Source organism: Bos javanicus, chromosome 8, assembly GCF_032452875.1.
Source record: "Bos javanicus breed banteng chromosome 8, ARS-OSU_banteng_1.0, whole genome shotgun sequence".
Taxonomy (NCBI): Eukaryota; Metazoa; Chordata; class Mammalia; order Artiodactyla; family Bovidae; genus Bos; species Bos javanicus.
Genome location: NC_083875.1, coordinates 112,452,376 through 112,471,777, shown reverse-complemented (window position 1 = coordinate 112,471,777; position 19,402 = coordinate 112,452,376). Strand labels below are relative to the sequence as shown.

At 50.4% G+C, this 19,402-nt stretch overlaps 1 protein-coding gene and 2 long non-coding RNA genes across 19 annotated transcripts in view; 2 read left to right on the top strand and 1 right to left on the bottom strand.

Annotated features, from left to right (window-relative positions):
• Positions 1-19,402, bottom strand: part of MYT1L (myelin transcription factor 1 like) — a 396,883-nt gene that overhangs the window by 223,150 nt on the left and 154,331 nt on the right. The gene's annotated exons all lie outside the window — the stretch shown is intronic.
• Positions 1,430-11,406, top strand: LOC133253257 (uncharacterized). The gene is made up of 3 exons (XR_009738258.1): positions 1,430-2,072; positions 7,498-7,708; positions 10,966-11,406. It is a non-coding gene; the product is annotated as an uncharacterized LOC133253257 (long non-coding RNA).
• Positions 14,380-18,870, top strand: LOC133253256 (uncharacterized). The gene is made up of 3 exons (XR_009738257.1): positions 14,380-16,165; positions 16,414-16,478; positions 16,663-18,870. It is a non-coding gene; the product is annotated as an uncharacterized LOC133253256 (long non-coding RNA).

Here is a 19,402-nt window from a genome sequence, read left to right as displayed (position 1 = left end):
TATAATAACCTACAATGGAAAAGAATATGAAAAAACACACATAAATCTAACTGAATCACCCTGTTGTATAACTGAAATAAACACAGCACTGTAAACCACCAGGGAGAATGCATCCCCTTGTCTAATATATGCGTGTGTTTTTTAGAATCTCGGTGAGATACATTTCAGAGATCCAGCTTCTGAGCCACGAATGAGCTTCTGGGATGTCCTGTTTCTTACTGTTGACGGAGAAGGCAAAGTACTCCCCGGAGAGACACCCACTGACCCCAACACGGGGACAAGAGACAGCTCCTAAAATAGTTTTAGAAATCCCCCAGGGCTGATCATGTCCTTTGGAATGTCATGAATCCTCATCCTCTGAGGATTTTTGTGTCTTGCTTGATTTCTCACAAATAGCCATGACAGTCGAGTAAGTCAAGAGTTAGAACTCAGAACCAGAGTTTGCAGTTAAATGTTGGAAAGCACCCCATAAACCAGAGTGAAGTCTGAATTCAGAAGCCTGTTCTCAAAAGGTCACAGAACAACTTTTAGACGCCACAGAGTTTCTGGAATGGGAGCATCAGTGACACACTTCAGAGAATTTTAAAAGTTAACAAAAAACCTAAGTATGTTTTCATCTGTTACTGTGAAGTTCTGGTTTTAGTCTACTGAAAGTTAAATGCTTCCCCCACCCCTAGGCATTACAGGAAAATAAAATCGTTCCTTAAAAATGTTTTTGTCTATTTTTTTCTCAAAAGTTCAGAATTAATGTCATTTATGCTTCTGCAAGGAGATCCAACCAGTCCATTCTGAAGGAGATCAGCCCTGGGATTTCTTAGGAAGGAATGATGCTAAAGCTGAAACTCCAGTACTTTGGCCACCTCATGCGAAGAGTTGACTCATTGGAAAAGACTCTGATGCTGGGAGGGATTGGGGGCAGGAGGAGAAGGGGACGACAGAGGATGAGATGGCTGGATGGCATCACTGACTCAATGGACGTGAGTCTGAGTGAACTCCGGGAGTTGGTGATGGACAGGGAGGCCTGGCGTGCTGTGATTCATGGGGTCGCAAACAGTCGGACACGACTGAGCGACTGAACTGACTGACTGATGCTTTCTTTGCACAGCACAGATATGGTGTGATCACTGTATCTCTCAGTTGCCTGTTTAAGTTCTATTTCAGGATGACGTGAATTCCTTTCTAGATTCAGCATGTCATCTGCTGTTCCTTGCAGCCGTCTCTTCTAAAGAACCAATCGCTGACCTCAGATGAACAACGATACGGTTGAGGGTGAGGGACAGTGTGCTGGCTGGCCCGTCTTCCTCCGTGAACAACCTTTGGCTGTCACTCTTGTCTTCTTGCCTGGAGAATCCCAGGGACAGAGGAGTCTGGTGGGCTGCCGTCTATGGGGTCGCACAGTCATACACAACTGAAGCGACTTAGCAGCAGCAGCAGCTTGTCCCACTGCTGTAAACGGGCACGCGCATGTGCACATCGCTCACTCTGCAGAGGCTGTAAGAACGCTCGTTTGCCTGAGCAGGGATCACGGGGAACACACCTTGTCTCCGTGTAGAGAAGGCGGCAGGTGGGCATGGGGGACTCATGGTCAGGAGATGTGCCCAGGTGGTCCTGCTGCATCTTGTGAGCCAAATCCTACAGGGCCCCACGTGCGAGAGTTGCGGCCGCCTCATCCGCCGCTTTGCCAGCTCACACAGGGCAAACCCAAACCTCATCACTTTCAGACGATTCTGAGGTAGAAAGCCGGGCCTGACCGCTGACCCTGCCTGCTTCCGCTTCCTGTGGTCCCACCCGCCAGGGAGGCCCTGGACGGACAACTTCCGGGGCCACTGCCGCGTCCGCCCCCGCCTCACCGCCAGACCCGCTGGGCGCTGGGCGGAGGCGGCGCTTTCCGCCTGCGCCTGTGTGGGTGGCTGAGGCGACGGTGGGGTCCCAGCGCGGCTGCTCGGGAGTGAGAAGAGCCGGGGACGACAGGGCTCGAGAGGACACGCGTGGGGGTGGGCACCTAACGCCCTCCCCCGCCACACGCACTGCAGCTGCCTCAGGGGAGCCTGCGGCCTGGCTGGCGTTTGTGGGTGAGGACATGCCTGGCCCGAGCGTCCTCCGGTGGCCGCCCCACTTCAGTCTGAGGGGAGCGCCCCTCAGGTCCCCGACGGCCGCCCGACCCCACCACCTCAGGGAAGGACAAGCTTCGGGTTGGAAGTCTCGGACAGACTCTGACTCGTTGCCGCCTGGCAAGCAGGCGGGCTGCCAGTCTGTCTGTCTGGACATGTTCCATTCCTTGCGTCAGAGGACACTGCGTACTCTGCAGCAAGAAATAGAGGAACAATTTATTGTTCACGGTACAACCCAATCCATTGTAATTATTTCAAGAAATAGGAGTGAATAGGAAGGTTAGAGAGTAAAACTCTAACACTTCATCGCTAAGGCTAGGACTTAATCAGCTTGGGGAGGAAAAGCAGGAAATAACAATTTGCAGGTAAGAGATGTGATGGGGCATCTCTGGCTGAATCCCACGATGACCTTCCCCGTGACTTGGGAGAAGACATGATATGCTGACATGCTCTTGGAGGTTGGAAATGCCCTGGTCGTGTACTTAGATCTGCAGGAATAAGTTTTCAAGGACCAAAGGAGGGAGACTGTTTACAATATGCTCTCGCATTTTTAATGTTTCCTTGACACTCACGGGGGAGCCTTGTCTTGAGGCCACAGCTCACTCAGTGCAGAGTAAACGTGACGTGCGTGCCTCTCCTGCTTGGCAAACTCTGAATATCCTAATGAATTACACCTTTCACTGTGTAATCATCCCTGTAAATGTTTTCTAGAAAAATAAAATGTACTAGATAGAAAGTAAGATATGCAGATGACACCACCCTTATGGCAGAAAGTGAAGAGGAACTAAAGAGCCTCTTGATGAAAGTGAAAGAGGAGAGTGAAAAAGTTGGCTTAACATTCAGAAAACTAAGATCATGGCATCCGGTCCCATCACTTCATGGCAAATAGATGGGGAAACAATGGAAACAGAGACTTTATTTTGGGGGCTCCCAAATTACTACACATGGTGACTGCAGCCATGAAATTAAAAGATGCTCCTTGGAAGAAAAGTTATGACCAATGCAGACAGTGTATTAAAAAGCAGAGACATTACTTTGCCAACAAAGGTCCATCTAGTCAAAGCTATGGTTTTTCCAGTAATCATGTGTGGCTGTGAGAGTTGGACTATAAAGAAAGCTGAGTGCCAAAGAATTGATGCTTTTGAACCATGGTGTTGGAGAAGACTTGAGAGTGCCTTGGACTGCAAGGAGATCAAACCAGTCCATTCTAAAGGAAATCTTGAATATTCATTGGAAGGACTGAAGCTGAAGCTGAAACTCCAATACTTTGGCCACCTGATGCGAAGAACTGACTCAATGGAAAAGACCCTCATGCTGGGAAAGATTGAAGGCAGGAGGAGAAGGGGACGACAGAGGATGAGGTGGTTGGATGGCATCACCAACTCAGTGGACGTGAGTCTGTGTCAATTCCACGAGTTGGTGATTGACAGGGAGGCCTGGCGTGCTGCAGTCCATGGGGTCGCAAAGGGTCAGACACGACTGAGTGGCTGAACTGAACTGAACTGAGAAAATAAGATAATTCTATGAGTATAATATCTCGGATCGTAGTTAGCTTTATATTTTCTGTCTTAAAAAAGGATACACACACACACATCCACATGCACAGAGAGGCACACACACAACTGGGAGGGCAAGAACCTGTGTGAACCCCAGGGCTGTGGGCCGAGAGCAGCCAGGCCCTGGGCAGCTCCTGCACGTGCCCTGAGGTGTGGTCTCCTCGGACTCACAGCCAGTACTTGGCCTGAACGAGTGACCTTCAGGGAGATTATGATGTAAAGAGAACACAGAATGTCCAGAGGCCTGGGGCAGTGAAGGTGGCCCTGGGGACAGGAAAGGGAGCCTGCAGTGCGTCCTTCCCTGACCGTGAGGACCGGTCCTGGCCTCCTCTGACGGGGCAGAACATCCTTCCGACACTCCAGCCCCTTTGTGTGTGAAGCAGAGACCTAAATAGCAGCACAGATGAAAGCAAACCACAAAACAGCCCTGTCTTCATGGCTTTCTTCCTGCTGCTTCTGAACCCACTGCACTGCCGCGTACTGGTTGGATAAAAAAGGTTTCCACGGGGCTGGATTTAAAATAGAAAGGTTAGGAAGACTGGTGCACAGCTTTAAAACGAAAAGAGAAGATGATAAAGAAAAGGCAGAGGAAACCTAATTATGTATACATATATTGCCAGAGAGGTAGACCGGAAATGGTGACTTGGGTATAAACTTAGAAAAAGTGCGAGGCACATAAACATATATAGACGCTATTCGCGCGCGAGCACGCGCACAGTCACTCCGCCATGTCCTTAGTCACTCAGCCATGTCCTTCTCTGCGCCACCAGGCTCCTCTGCCCATGACATTTTACAGGCCAAGAATACTGGAATGGGCTGCCATTTCCTTCTCCAGCAGATCTTCCTGACCCAGGGATCGAACCCGTGTCTCCCATGTCTCTGGAATTGGCAGGCAGATTCTTTACCCCTGAGCCACCTGGGAATCCCTAGATGAATAGATACTATTTGCTGCTAAATCACTTCAGTCGTGTCCAACTCTGTGCGACCCCATAGATGGCAGCCCACCAGGCTCCCCCATCCCTGGGATTCTCCAGGCAAGAACACTGGAGTGGGTTGCCATTTCCTTCTCCAGTGCATGAAAGTGAAAAGTGAAAGTGAAGTCGCTGAGTCATGTCCGACTCTTAGCGACCCCATGGACTGCAGCCTACCAGGCTCCTCCATCCATGAGATTTTCCAGGCAAGAGTACTGGAGTGGGGTGCCATCGCCTTCTCTGAGATACTATTTATTACAATATAAATATAATGATATGTAAATATTTATACATTCATGTTATGTAAATATTTATATATTCACATACAAGTATTTACATATTCTAAGTATATACAATCTAATATAAAGTTTTGATAAATTTGCATTATTTGCATAAGTTTGGCTTAAAACTGACAGTAATTTAGGAGTGTTGAAATAAGATGCACAGAGATGGCTATGCAAGGATTTTTATAAAACGGTTACTTCAAAAAATGAATCATTGTCCAGAGGACTTCTGTCCTTTCTATCTAGAAAATAAGGAAACCTAAATGTTTGTCCAGTCCTACCCAGCCAGTGACAACCTGGAATATTTTCAGGCTTATTTTCTTATGTTGACTAAACAGTCATAGGTACCACGAGGCAGACTTGGCAGTCCTGGAGCTGGTTCTAATGAGCACAGCCCGAGTTACACAGACGCTGTGCAGCTGAATAAGCATGTTCAGAGCGTGTTTCATATTTTTTCAAGTAATTTTTATGATGTATTATGCAGTCTGGCTTAGAGATTAGGGTATCTTCTTCCTTTAAACATCAAGGAAACGGCTGTGATGGATGCTAGGGTCAGAATGAAATGCCTTCCCCGTCACGCGTGCCCGAGGTGGAGAGGGGCTGGCAGTGATGCCCGAGTACCAGGAGTGGGTGGCAAGGACCCAGCCCCGCCCTCCTGGGGCCGCCTCTCAGGGCTGGTGAGAGCGGTCACCCGGCCTGCCCTGTGCAGTGCCATGGCTGCTCACCTACCCCTTCAGGCACGCGTGGCCACAGAGCTAGATGGGTGAAAAGGCTTGTCTGTAGGGCTGCGGGCTGTCCCTGTGTCCTGACCAGGTGTCTGTAGGGCTGCGGGCTGTCCCTGTGTCCTGACCAGGTGTCTGTAGGGCTGCGGGCTGTCCCTGTGTCCTGACCAGGTGTCTGTAGGGCTGCGGGCTCTCCCTGTGTCCTGACCAGGTGTCTGTAGGGCTGCGGGCTCTCCCTGTGTCCTGACCAGGTGTCTGTAGGGCTGCGGGCTGTCCCTGTGTCCTGACCAGGTGTCTGTAGGGCTGCGGGCTGTCCCTGTGTCCTGACCAGGTGTCTGTAGGGCTGCGGGCTCTCCCTGTGTCCTGACCAGGTGTCTGTAGGGCTGCGGGCTCTCCCTGCGTCCTGACCAGGTGCAGCCGCCCAGGGACTGTCCTTGGGATTCAGGAATATAAGTGCTACTGGCGTGAACAGCACGTCTGACAGTAAAGCTGTCCCACTGTTTCCGTGCTTTCTCTGATTTTCCTCCTGCGTTTGCTCTAGATTAATCAGTGAGCTGACACCCGTCTAAACAGCAACCGTATTATACACACGATTGCTTGATAGCAGTGCTTCTGCAACAAAACTCCAGACACGGCCCAGTGTGACCTTAAACGTCCCCCAAGGCCGCCTGCTCTAAATATGAGGGTCTTGTCAGTGTGATACTTGGAGCAGGAACGGACAGATCTACACTGTCTGTTACCTCCCCTCTGAAGCCATCGCAGCCTCGTGACGGCTCCACGATGGATGGTCTCCCTCAGCAATGAGACTCGGCCACAACTGGGTACCGCAGTGATTAGCATTCAAAACCCATCGGGAGCTGCAGCTGAACTCCAGCTGCTAGCAGCCTTGAAAAGATCCAGGGCTTGCAAATCTCTCAGACAGAGGCATTTTGGAGATGAACATTCCATGACCAAGTCACGTCCGATGTACACTCGCCTCTTGATGATAATGAAGCCCTCAGTCAGGCAGCCATTGCAGCCTGGAGGCTTTCAGGCCCGCACCAGGGTCAGAGGCTGTCGAAGCTGCGGCAGGACTCAGGCTGCAGCCCCGAACAGCGCACAGCGGCACCCGCAGGCTGGCGATGGCCCTGGGTGGGTACACGGGGGGAGTGGGGGGGTGCCGCCGGCCCATCAGCTGCACCCCAGGCAGGGTCTGGCCTTGTGGAGTCTTTGAAGGCAAGTGAGTCACAGGAACCTGCAGCTCAGTCTGCTCGGGTACACGTCCTTTTCAGTGGGAGCCACTGATCCTGCCAAGAAAATTTCAGCTGTGACCTGACAGTGACTCCCAAGGACTCCGGGTTCTCTCTGCCCCAGAGGACTGGAGCGGCAGGTTTGTGGTTCACAGGCTGACAGCCTGCAGACAGGCTGCTGACTCTTCCGAGAGCGGAAACGGTGGCCGCTGGATGCCGGCGTCACAACGGGACCGCTGGGGCCATGGTGGCTGCTCCGGCCACCTGGGACCCCTCACCAGACAGCGCATCGCTGCCGCTTGAGACACGGGCCCATCTGCTGCCCTCTGGCCACCAGCAGCCGGTCCAGCTTTGAATTTTAACAACTCTGCTTTTCACTTCCCCCTCAAGAAAGAAACACAGACATCACAAACTTCAAACCCCAGCTGGATCTGTCATTTTAAGAGCCAGATAGAGAATCGGTCAAAAGCAGCTGTGAGGGGCCACTGAGGGGAGAGATCCCCTCTGACCTGAGGGGACACAGAGTCCACCTCCCACACTCTGCGGGGCCTCGCGGTCCCGAGTAAGTTACTAGAAAATCGAGCAGAGTGGCAGAAATGTGTGACAATGATGTCTCCACTACAGGCACAAAGAAGAAGCCTGAGTACAGCTGTGATTCACGTGGCTCCCAAACGAGACCGCCGGAGCAGGCAGGGCCCAGGAGAGCTGGAGAGAGGGCAGGGCTGCCCGCCTCCCCGTCTGTCCTCTGCGATGCCCTGGTCGCTGGAAACCCGAGAGGACGTGCCAGCATCAGAGATCGTGTCCCAAGGTCACACCCCAGGTGGACCACCGAAGGGTCAGTGCTCCCCTGGGTGGCTTCCTGGTGGCACCCGGGTCATTCAAGGAAAAACAGATGGTGTCCCTGTCATTCACAGACTGCCCAGACTGCCCTGTCCCCTCCTCGGTCCAGTCAGTTCCAGCAGCTGGAACCGGCCTCGCTCTGCTGCTGGGATCTGATGTGTCCCTTGGCCCAGTGACCGGGGGGGGGGGGGGCACTTGGGTCCACAGACAACCTCCCTGGGCTTTGTACCCTGCATGTTTCCCCTACCTGCCTTTCTCGTTCTTTCCTCCCTGCCTCCCTCCTGCTCTTTCACCCCTTCCCTGAAACAAGTGATTGTTCCCTGATTATATCCTCGAGAGGAGCAAGTTATTATCGTATAAAAAGCACACAGAGTTGCCCCTGCGATGCCGCTGGGGTGAAGTGGGCGTGAGGAAGCCGTTCTCACAGATAGGAGGCTCCGCTCGGACACACACAGCCCGCGAGGACATCACTGCTGAGGCCCACGTGTCTTCACACTGCTGAGCATGTGGTGGATGCCAGTGCCCGAGGCGCCGGAGCCGAGCGGCTGGGACAGGCCGAATCCCGAGCCCCTCAGAGCCCCCGCCGGTCTGACAGGTACCCCCGTCCCCCGACCCTGCGTCTGCCCAGTGAGTGGTTCTGTGCAGCTCGTCCGCCTTCAGCAGCCCCACAGGGAGCAGGAGAGCACGTGGTCAGTCTGGCAGGACGCTGAGCTGCGGGTGAGGGGCTGAGACTTGAGCCCCGCCATGCGGCAGACCCCCGTGTCCATGTCTGCAGTGCGGCTCACCTGCGCCCACTATCTCTAAGGTCACCGCGGGTTCACAGTGCTCCCAGTGCACACCCAGGCCTCCACTACCCAGCCCAGCCCAGCTGCCCACCGTCTTCACCTCAGCCTCTGCACTGTCCACTTCTTACAATAACCGGAGTTCACGTCTGCCACCTGCTTTCCCTTCCCACCCCGTGGCCCTCCACCCGCCCTCCCCGTAGGGGAGGCTGAGACTGAGGGGGTGAGCGGGGAGCCAAGGTCTGAGGCCTCAGTTATCCCTAGGAAGATGCGAGGCTGGACTGTGAGGAGTCCCTGAGGGCTCCCTTCTTCGGGCCTGGGTCATCCCTCCAGGAAGCAGAGGAGACCTTCAGATAAAAGATGAGCCAACCTGTCACACTGCTGGTAACTTAGGTTTCAGCTCAACTTTTGGACATATTTTAAAACTAAAGCAAATGGAGCCATTCTTAACACTAGTAACTGAAATCTAATTCAGATTTTCGGTGTCCATCCACTGCATACACTTGGTAATGCAGGAAAGTAAGTCAATGTTTACTTACCTAACCTTGCAGAAGACTCTTGAGAGTCCCTTGGACTGCAAGGAGCTCAAACCAGTCTATCCTAAAGAAATTCAGTCCTGAATATTCATTGGAAGGACTGATGCTGAAGCTGAAGCTCCAATACTTTGGCCACCTGATGTGAAGAACTGACTCTTTGGAAAAGACCCTGATGCTGGGAACGATTGAAGGTGGGAGGAGAAGCGGACAACAGAGGATGAGATGGTTGGATGGCATCACTAACTCGATGGACATGAGTTTGAGCAAGCTCCGGGAGTTGGTGATGGACAGGGAAGCCTGATGGGCAACAGTCCATGGGGTTGCAGAGTTGAACACAACTGAGCGACTGAACTGAACTGAAGTCAATATTTAACTTAGAAAGCGCAGCTTGGAGGTGAAGTCGGCGAGCCCTTTCTTTCTCTGACCTGGTGACTTTGGCTTTTTTTCCAAAAAAGCCTCAGAACCGCCCCCCCTCCCCCTCCCTGCCCCCAGCTTTGTTACAAGTGAATTTTTTCTTAGGAATTACATCCTAGATAATGCTCATTTGTTTTGAACATTAATAACATCCAAATATCTGTTCCATTCCAACACCTGGAATTCCCTATATTATCCGAGTGGTTTAACAGTTTCAGTCTTATTTTTATTCAAAGATGCAAAATACACAAACAAGCTTCCAACGTGAGAAATGTGCCCATAGGAAGTAAGGAAATGGGAGGGGGGGGAAGAGGAAGGAAGGAAAGAAGGGAGGGAGGGAAGGAAGAGAGAGGGAGGGAGGGTGCACAGGAAATCTCGCTAAAACGTGACCAGTGGTGTTGCCTGCACTTTGATGGGAGGCCCATCAAGATGGATTTAAAATATGTAAATTGGATTCGGAAGTCAGAATTCAGTGACATTAATGAGTTCAGCTGAAGCTGGAGGAGGTTCAGGAAGTCCGTGGAAGACTGAAGGCAAAATGAAGAGCTGAAACCACCTTTTGAAGAGGTTTGAAGGAGAAAGCAATGTGGACCCACTGTGCGCCGGCTCCGGGGGGCCAGGTGGTGACCAGGTGGGAGGAGGGGCCCATAGGAGAACACGCAGATGAACCTGAGGGCTGAGGAAAGGGATCCTGTGGGCGGGAGCATGTGGGTGAGAGGGGGAGCGGGGAGGGGGGCAGAGCAGAAGGGGAGAGGGCCTGGGATTGGCTGTGAAGGGGGTGCAGCCTAGGAGGGTCTGGAGTACTTCTCGACTGTCCACGTTCAGTTTTATAACTTTGAGTGGAGGCATCGCAGCTTAGCAGACATTGCGGCGAGAGGACCATGCTTTGCTTCCTACGTGTGTGTTTATACTGGAAGGGCTTAATTTTACTTAGACTGTGATGGGAGAAGAAGCCTTCCAAAGTGCTGTTCTTACCCCGGGGCTTGAGACCCACTCACCACCTGTTGGCTGAGCCACTCTGCCTAAATAATACTTACATTAATTAAGATTTACTAGCTCGATAGCTTAGGAAATTACAAGTGATACACTCTGGCACTGGAAATTAACGAGGCATCGATTGATCACCTAAAGGATGAAATGCTATAGTCAGGCTCAAAGGTCTCTGCTTAGGATGACTTTCTTCAGAGAGTATTGGGTTGGATTTTTATAATTGGTAAAATAATAAAAGTTCATCTGCATTATAATCTCCCATGTCAAAAGTACCCAAGGAAGGTCACTTTCCTCCTGGAAGTGGCTCGGTGTCAGTGTTGGATGCTAAAATGAATGGACTTATTGTCCACAAGGCTACAGTCTCTGTCCTTCAGAACACTTAGATAGGACCCAACGGTGCTTCTGGAGTCCTATGTTTAAGATAAACAGTGTGAGATAATACATGTGGCTAATTCACAAAGTGATACAGCAGAAACTAACGCAACAGTGAAAAGCAATTATATTCCAATAAACACTTTCTCTGTCTATAGATAACCCACCACTTCCTGAGGACCCACAAACAAAGAAGGCTCCCTAAGGTCAGCCCGTGTTATCATGAAATCACAGTTGCCTGCCACCATCTGTCCCAGGCCAGGATTTGGACCCAGACTGTCTGACGCCAAAACCCTTGATCTTTCCAGGGCAATATACTGTCTTCAGTTTCTAAGCCTTCTTACTCAGCAAATACTGTGCACTGGACCCTGGATAAGCCTCCGTCGGTGACCTACGGCATCTCCCCTGTCCTGCTGCTGGCACCTCGCGGAGCTGTCTGGACCCACTTTCTCTGCTCACAAAGGTCCCAGACTACTTGACTTTCCACTTCGGATGTCAACTTTGTACAGCTTTGTTTTCCGTCAGTGTCATTTCTCACTTCTGACAGTGGATGCTGGTCTCGGGCATCTGGTTGTTCAAAACCTTGTTCCGTCACTTACTACCTATGCGACTTCATTCTTTGAAGCTTCACTTTGTTATCCATGAAAGGGAGATGGTACCATCTCTAGACACTCAATAGTGACCAAAGGGAGGTGGTAATATCTCTAGGCCCTCAAAAGTGATCAAGTGAGAATAAACATCAACTCACTTAACAGGTATCTGGAGCAGAGAAGACAGATAGACAGATAGATTTAAAAATATTGTTATTTCAAATATGTTGCTCCTTGGCACAAAATGGATTTCTAAACTGCACATAAAACCTGTAAATATGATTTTTAAAATTCAGAATGAGGAGGCTGGAAAGCTCTCCTAAGAGGATATTTCTGAGTTATAATTCAGCTATAATTTCTGAATTATAGCTCATGGATTCAGGACATCTATTTGATTGTATAAGGCCTGCATGTATCTCTGGGCCTCTGTGTTTTCAATTGCAACCTGGAAGGAAAAGCATGTTCTCAGCAGCTAACAGGCAGGGGGAGGTGGCAGAAATTAGTTATTCATCTCAAGGTCAGGGTGGCTACCACCTGGATCCTCAAACATCAAGGTAGCACAAAGCACGAATTCACCAGGCAGAAATCTGGTTTCCTGAAAAGGTGGTCTTCTGGTTTCCCAGAGCACCCCAAGAAAGGAATCATGCTTTGACCAGAACAAAAGGAGTCTACTCCCAAATATCTATATAAGCACATGCAAATTGACTGAGAATTACATGTTTTCACGTAAAATGTTTTCAAAAATGTCATACTATTCAATTCTCATGAGCAAGTGTGAAAAATGTCTAATTTAAAAATTTAAATGTAGATTGGGGATTTATTGCAGTTTATTTTGATTCACTGGAGCCATTAAAGTGTTCTGATCCCTCCCAAAGAGCATGAGGCTGGTTTTCAACCTCTGACGTCTGCTTTCACTTTGCAAAGGTCAGGGCAGAGGAGGGGACTCTGGGGTCAGAGCCGGCTTCTGGGCCCTGGGGCAGCCTGACGGCACGTGAGAGACTCCATTCAAGGCAGAGCGGATGGTCCTGGTGGGGACTAAGATGCTGCAGTGTTCCCTGTTGAGACAGGAGGCCAGTCGGAGGATCTTGGGGGAGACGAGGAAAAGAAAGCATGTTCTAACTGAACTTTGTCAGGATTTCTAGTGAAAACAAAACTGTTTTTCTTTGCTGCTCATTTCTATCCATTTCTATCAAGTCCATCTTGGACCACAGAATTTTGATCATGGTAAAATGGTTTGGCAAAATATGTGTTCTGCTAAAATGCTGATTAAGTAACTGCTCCAATTAGATATTAGCTACTCAGTCATTCAGAAACATGGAATTTGAAGACATTTTTATAAAATAAAAAAAAATAATCCTGATAGTGAATGCACTGTCTAAAATTGTAAGAGTAATTATCAGTTTTGTTTTTTAGGTTTTACATCGGCTCTTAAAACTCTATGATGAAATCATGTAGTGTAGTGAGAGCACTTTTAAAAGGAAAAGTGATATATATAGATAGATAGATAGATAGATAGATAGGAAGCATTATTATCATTATTCATAACTTAGTTAATAAGAATATATCAATTAGCCTATCATTTTATCAAGTAATTAAGCAAACTTAATATGCCCATGGACTAGACTTCTATAAGACAAGCACTTAATGAAATTATCTTGTCATTCTGAAGAGTTTCCTGTCACTTTTAAGGGAAATGGCAGGTAGTGAGAGTAAGTTGTAATTAATATTGATTTAATCATTGCTGTTGGTTTTTAGCCTCTAAGTTGTGTCCAACTCTTTGCAACCCCATGGACTGCAGCACACCAGGCCTCCCTGTCCACTAACTCCCGGAGCTTGCTCAAACCCATGTCCATTGAGTCAGTGATGCCATCTAACCGTCTCATTCTCTGTCACCCCCTTCTCCTCCTGCCCTCAATCTTCCCAGCATCAGGGTCTTTTCCAATGAGTTGGCTCTTCACATCAGGTGGCCAAGGTATTGAAGCTTTGGCTTCAGCATCAGTCCTTCCAATGAATATCCAGGGTTGATTTCTTTTAGGATTGACTGGCTTGGTCTCCTTGCTATCCAAAGAACTCTCAGAGTCTTCTCTAGCACCACAGTTAAAGCATCAATTCTTCAGCCTTCTTTATTGCCCAACTCTCACATTCATACATTCAATTTTACTATGATTTTCACAAAGAACACCATTTTAAATATGTTTTTTATTGACAAAGTCAGAACTCATGAGAAGTTCGGATGACATATGCATTGGACATATGAGAAAAGACACCAGATGGAAATTGAGAAAACCATACACATTTCATGACTATTCCAAGAAAGCAAAAATGCCATGGTTTTCCTTCTTATAATTTTATATGCTTTTCTTATAGGATAGGATGCTTTGCTTTTGCTTTCATTTAATTTAAGAGAAAATGTCTGTTGCTATAGAAATGTGTTTTCATGCTGAGCTTGTTATCACACTGGCTAGTCTTTGAGATTTGTCAACAGTAGTCAAGGCCTCTCTTAGGACTAGATTGGGTCTTATTTCCATAAACCTTAACCAAAGCAGACAAAGGAACCGCTGTGCAGATCTTCAGAATCTCAAAGACTTCAGATGTGAGTTACACACTGAGCCCTGAAAGGGACTTTACACCTGGGTCCTTGTTCTGGGTCCCAGTCCTCTCTCTCCAGTGACCTCGAGAAGATTGTATTCACCGTCTGGGTGGGCTGGCAGCTCTCAAGGCTGCATTGAGGTGGTTTCGGTCCCTAAAGCTCTATTCTCCTGCATCACATCTGTCCTGTGAGCCAAAGCAGTGAACGGCACGCCCAGATCACACCGGAGCCCTGCCAGTGGGTTTTGGAGTGTTGTCAGTGAGATGAATCTTAAATACGCCTTGGCTCTTGCAGGCAGATTTAAGTAAAAAAGCTCCTGATTCCCGTCCTCGTTTCCTGGAGAAGATCTGCAAGGGAAGGCTTGGCAGGTGCACAGGGAGCCGTGAAGCAGGGAGTCACCTCACCGGGAACGTGTGTGTTCCAGGCGGTCACCCCTGGGCTTCTCCCCACAAAACCCACAGGCCCGGTGAGAACCCGGTCCCCCTCACACGCGAGCCAGAGCCGAAGCCCAGCCAGCCTCCATCGCTGTGCTGACTCCAGCTGAATTTGGATGAGTGTACGGGGCTCCGTTCTCATTTAGGGCTCTGCTTTCCCTGCCCCCTCTCTCTGTCCTTACATAACACGTGCACATGAACGCACAGGCACACTGGCTCACATGCAGCGTACACACACGTGTGCACACACTTGAAACCACTCATAAACATCGACATGGAGCCACAGGCAGCGATGGCAGTGAGCCATCTCCCGGTCTTCCTGTGACAGGTGGAGCCAGAGCGTCTGTTCCCTGGGAGTCAGGGGACAGAGTGTTTGGAGTCTGCACCCTAACCTACAGGCTGTTCTGTTGCTCACTGCAGCCCTGGGACTGGTGGCAGGGAGATAAATGGCCTTAATCGTGGGAGATTCCCTGGTGGCTCAGCTGGCAAAGCATCTGCCTGCAATGCCAGAGACCTGGGTTCGATCCCTAGGTTGGGAAGATCCCCTGGAGAAAGGAATAGCTACCCACTCCAGTATTCTGGCCTGGAGAATTCCATGGAATATATAGTCCATGGGGTGGCAAAGAGTTGGACGCAACTGAGTGACTTTCACTCTATAATTGTGGAAGAAGTGTAATCTAACGTCTGAAAGAACTTCTAAGAGCATGAAAGGAGTCCTCCGGCTTGTTTCTCAAGTTAATAAGGACAGACGGCTGTAGTGAACGGCCAGGGCAGGGCCAGCAGATGCTCCTGGGACCTGTGTCCCAGAGTCAGGCCGAGCCAGCATCTCAGGCCTGGGAAACACCCGGGGAATCCAGCGGGGCCAGCACGGTGCCAACGGAGTGGCCATTCACCTGAACTACGGGCACAGTGAGGGGGCTGGAGCTGAGGCTGGAGTCCCAGGGTGACTGCCGGCTCCAAGCAGCTTCAACAGTCCAGGGTTCTGGACTCTTCTGCACACTTGGCACCAAGACTGAGCAGACCCCATACAACATGACTGCTCTCACTAGGGTCACAGGTGTGCATGAAGAGGTGGTGGGGGATGTCCTCCTGAAGGGCTGGAAACACCCTGAAATTACCTGCACAGCAGGTGTGTGTGTGTGGCCTGAGCTTCCCTTCCAGGTCTCAGGTGTTCTGGAAGTAGGGACGAAGGTGCTGCCTGTGTTCGGGCCAGCTCCCCTCCTGCACACACCCATGCCCGCTTGCCAACAAAGCCAACACTTAACGCCATGCTTCAGCAGGTGGGCATGTGTCCCCTGCACAAATCTGTGGGGCCCCCGACCTTCTGTTGTGTAAACAAGTATACCTGTGGGATGGAGAAGCCAGGAGCAACTTCTGGACTTGGAGCCCCCAGCAGCCTCCAGCCCAGTTAACCACCCAGATGACCCTAAACCCCAGACGCTACCCCCTTAACCCCCTGCACTCCCTTCAGGGAATGGCTGGGAGTGGCTTTTCCTTAAACATCCTTCTGGGCGGTGCCTCCTTGTCCTCCCCTCGCCCCACAGACATGCAGGAAGACGCTCATGAGTTCACAGTCTGCCATGCTCGGAGCTGGACCAGCTCTCAGAACTGGGGCTCCAACTTCACAGGTGGACAACCGTGGACAAGACCCCACCCACTCACTTCACACCTTGGATTCCTCACTGCAGACAGAAAGAATCGGAGCGTCACCCTCATGGCTGTGGAGGGGTTTTAATGAGACAATGTACGTGCCAACCACACGGCACATAAGGCTTGTGATGGGCCCACCCTTTTTGTCCTCGTCAGTATAAACGTGTACAAAAGTCAGACGATGCAAGCTTAACAAGAACTAGGAAAACTTCCTGAGATACCAACTTTTTCTCAAATAAATGCCTTCCCACTTAGAGTTTACAGTCCTCATGGAAAGAGAAGGGATGTGACTATTTGGGAAAGGGGTCAAGGGGCAGAAGGATTTATTGTGTTTTCTTACAGAAAAGGAGGCCCACAGCAGAGGAGGGAGCGTCTCCTTTTGCAAGTGCTCCAGCAAATCACTGAGGGTAAGTGGGGGAGGGCACTCTGTAACCTGAAGAAGCTCTGGGGGCAGTAATGAACATCACCAACCGAAAGGGTCGGCGGGGGACTTTGTAACAGATGGATAGGCTGGTGACACGTGACCCCCGCGCAAGCGTAGCAATGCAGGCGGGGACAGCAGGCCTCAAGGGCTTCCCTCTCCTGATGAAGCAGGGACACACGAGTCACAGCTGAGCCTCACGCCGCCTCCGATCCAGCCGTTTGCAGAGGTGCAGAGGCCAGAGGAATACAGCAAGTGACACCCAGAGACGACATCGGCCAGTCCAGCTGGCGGGCCTTCTGCAGGCCGAGCGGGCAGCTTCGCCGCTGCGGTTACATGGGAGGAGGAGAGGGGGGCGCCCGTGTGGGCAGAGGAGGTGCTGCAGTCACCCGGCAAGAGGCCCTGAGCGCGAGTGTGACTCAAACTCCACAAAGAAGCTTGTGAGACAGTCTTGGAACTCTGAGTCCTGCCTGAATAGTTGATGATAATGAAGCCTTTTTTTTTTTTTTTTTTTTAAGGTTTGGTAGGTGGTTATGCTTTTATAAAAAAGAACTTTCATATTTTAGCAATTTATACTGCTGTATCTCTAGATAAAATTACACACAACATGTGTATTTGCTTCAAAAGTAACCTACGTCTGGGAGGCAAGGCTGGTGGGGTGTAGAAAAAGTGAGTTTGGCTACTCTTTGAATTACCCATAATAAAAAGATTTTAGAAAATGTTAAAGAGAGGACAAGTAATTATATTTGCCAGGTCGCAGATCACAGGTAATGAGATTTAAGGAAAGAAGAAGAACCAGGCCCGTGAGGCCCGCGGGCATGAAGAGGGTGGAGGTGGGCAGCCAGCCTCCAGGGGTCACGGTGCAGAAGGGGGCGTGGGGAGCCAGGGGTTCACCAGCTTGAGGAGCGGCCGTGGTGAGGACAAACAGCCTTCATTGACGCAGTAAGAATCTGGGGGGTATTCATTGAAAAAGTTCACACTCGGGCCCTCACTGATATAATAGGTCACAGATGGTGATCACAAATTTATGGAGAAAACAGTCACCCCAGGTGATGCTCAGGTAGGCGGTCCTGGAGCTGCCCTGAAAAGCTCGAGGCTAGGGCCAGGCCTGCTGTTTCAGAAACAGACACTCTCGTGATGGTCTATCCCCAGGACGAACCCGCGTTGAGCAAGTTCCAAGTTCACAGACGGTGTTTAAGGGGCGAATCAGCCTGAGCGCATCTGAGGGGAACAGAAATGACCTTCAGAGCCGAGTCCACGTCCTCCCTGGGAGGCAGGCCTGTGGGCCAGATGGCACCCGTGACCTTACGGGGACAGAGTGGAACCAGGAAGGGGGCCGTGGGACGCGTGTGTCCGTATGCCCCGGGGGTCTGTACAGATGCACCGTGGTCTGGACGCACGGCGGTCCAGGTGACTCAGCCCTGCCGACTTGTTCCAGGAGGACATGGGTCTGGGGCCGGGGTCCCTGTCAGGGGGTCTGCGCTCACCAGCTCCCCTCCAGGCAGGACTGGGTCTGGAACCTCATTTCCGAGAGATGGGAGGTTCACTCCGGCCCCACACACCCTGTACTTCTCAGCTCCCCACTGACCTCCTCCTGCCGTGTTCTAGAGCCGTGAGCTCAGATGGCAGAGCTGCTGGAGGAAGGACAAGGCTCCCCAGCTGCAGCAGGGCCGTGGTGTGAGCAGGAAATACACTTGCACACGTTAGAGCAGGAAGCAAGCTTGTACACGTTACACTTCCTGAGTTCATTCCGGGGTCCCTCGTTAAGCAGCCGGGCCATCCCGACTGACTCAGACACTGCACACACCCAGGTCTGCTCTGGCGGCACCTCCTCTTTCTACTGTGACAGATGCTCAGGGTGATCTGATCTGCAGCCTCTCCCGGCTCCTGGGGGCGGAGGGCTTCCTGACCACCCTCCCACTTGCCCCAGCTACACTTATTTGCATTTTTTGTAAGAGCAAATCATTAGTGGGAAATTTCTGAAACAGCATCTTAAAGATTTACAACTGAAATAGAATTTATATCATCTCCTTGTCGTCGTGAAAAGCAAAACACCAAGCAATGCAAACAAACACGCTGACTGTGGCATCCCGGCCACCACCCTGCGGCTGGGCCTGTCCAGGGCTCAGTGGAGGAGTCCAGCCAAGAAGACAAGGTGCCTGGCCTGGATTTCACAGTATCAGCGGAAAAAGCAACACTGTAGCTTATCTTGCTCATGGAGAGACGCTTTTTTCCCCTCACAGATTTTCATAGGTGGGCTAACATTTAATGCAGCAAATATAATCTCAGCATATTTCTACAGCATAGCACCTATTTTTGTAATTTAGAGATATAAACCTATATTTCATATAAATATAATTTTCTTACAGATACTGAAAACAAAGAATGTGTGTGTGTGCTCACTCACTCAGGTGTGTCCCACTTACGCAACCCCATGGACTGGAGCCTGCCAGGCTTCTCTGTCCATGGACTTTTCCAGGCAAGAATACTGGAGTGGGTTGCATATCCTTCTCCAGGGGCTCTTTCCAACCCAGGGATCAAAGCTGCATCTCCTGTATCTCCTGCATCGGCAGGTGGGTTCTTTACACCTAGGGGAGCCCTGGACAAAGAACAGAGACCACAATCCAGCCCTTCTTGATAAATTTGGCTAATTAGGATGTTTGTTTTACTTTACAAGAATGATGCAATAACATTGAGTGTTGAAGGCCATTCAGGTAAATGGTTTAGTTGGCTGTTTCTTACAGAATTCGGTCTGTATTTTGATCTTTATTGTCCTCCTCCCCCTTCCTTCCTTCCTTCCTTCCTTCCATTTGGTTTTTAGATCCTTTGAATAAAATGCTCAGGCCATCACTTCTGGGGCTGTTTGTGCCTCTTTCTGCGCCCCCCGTGGCTGCAGCGGCCCATGTGCCA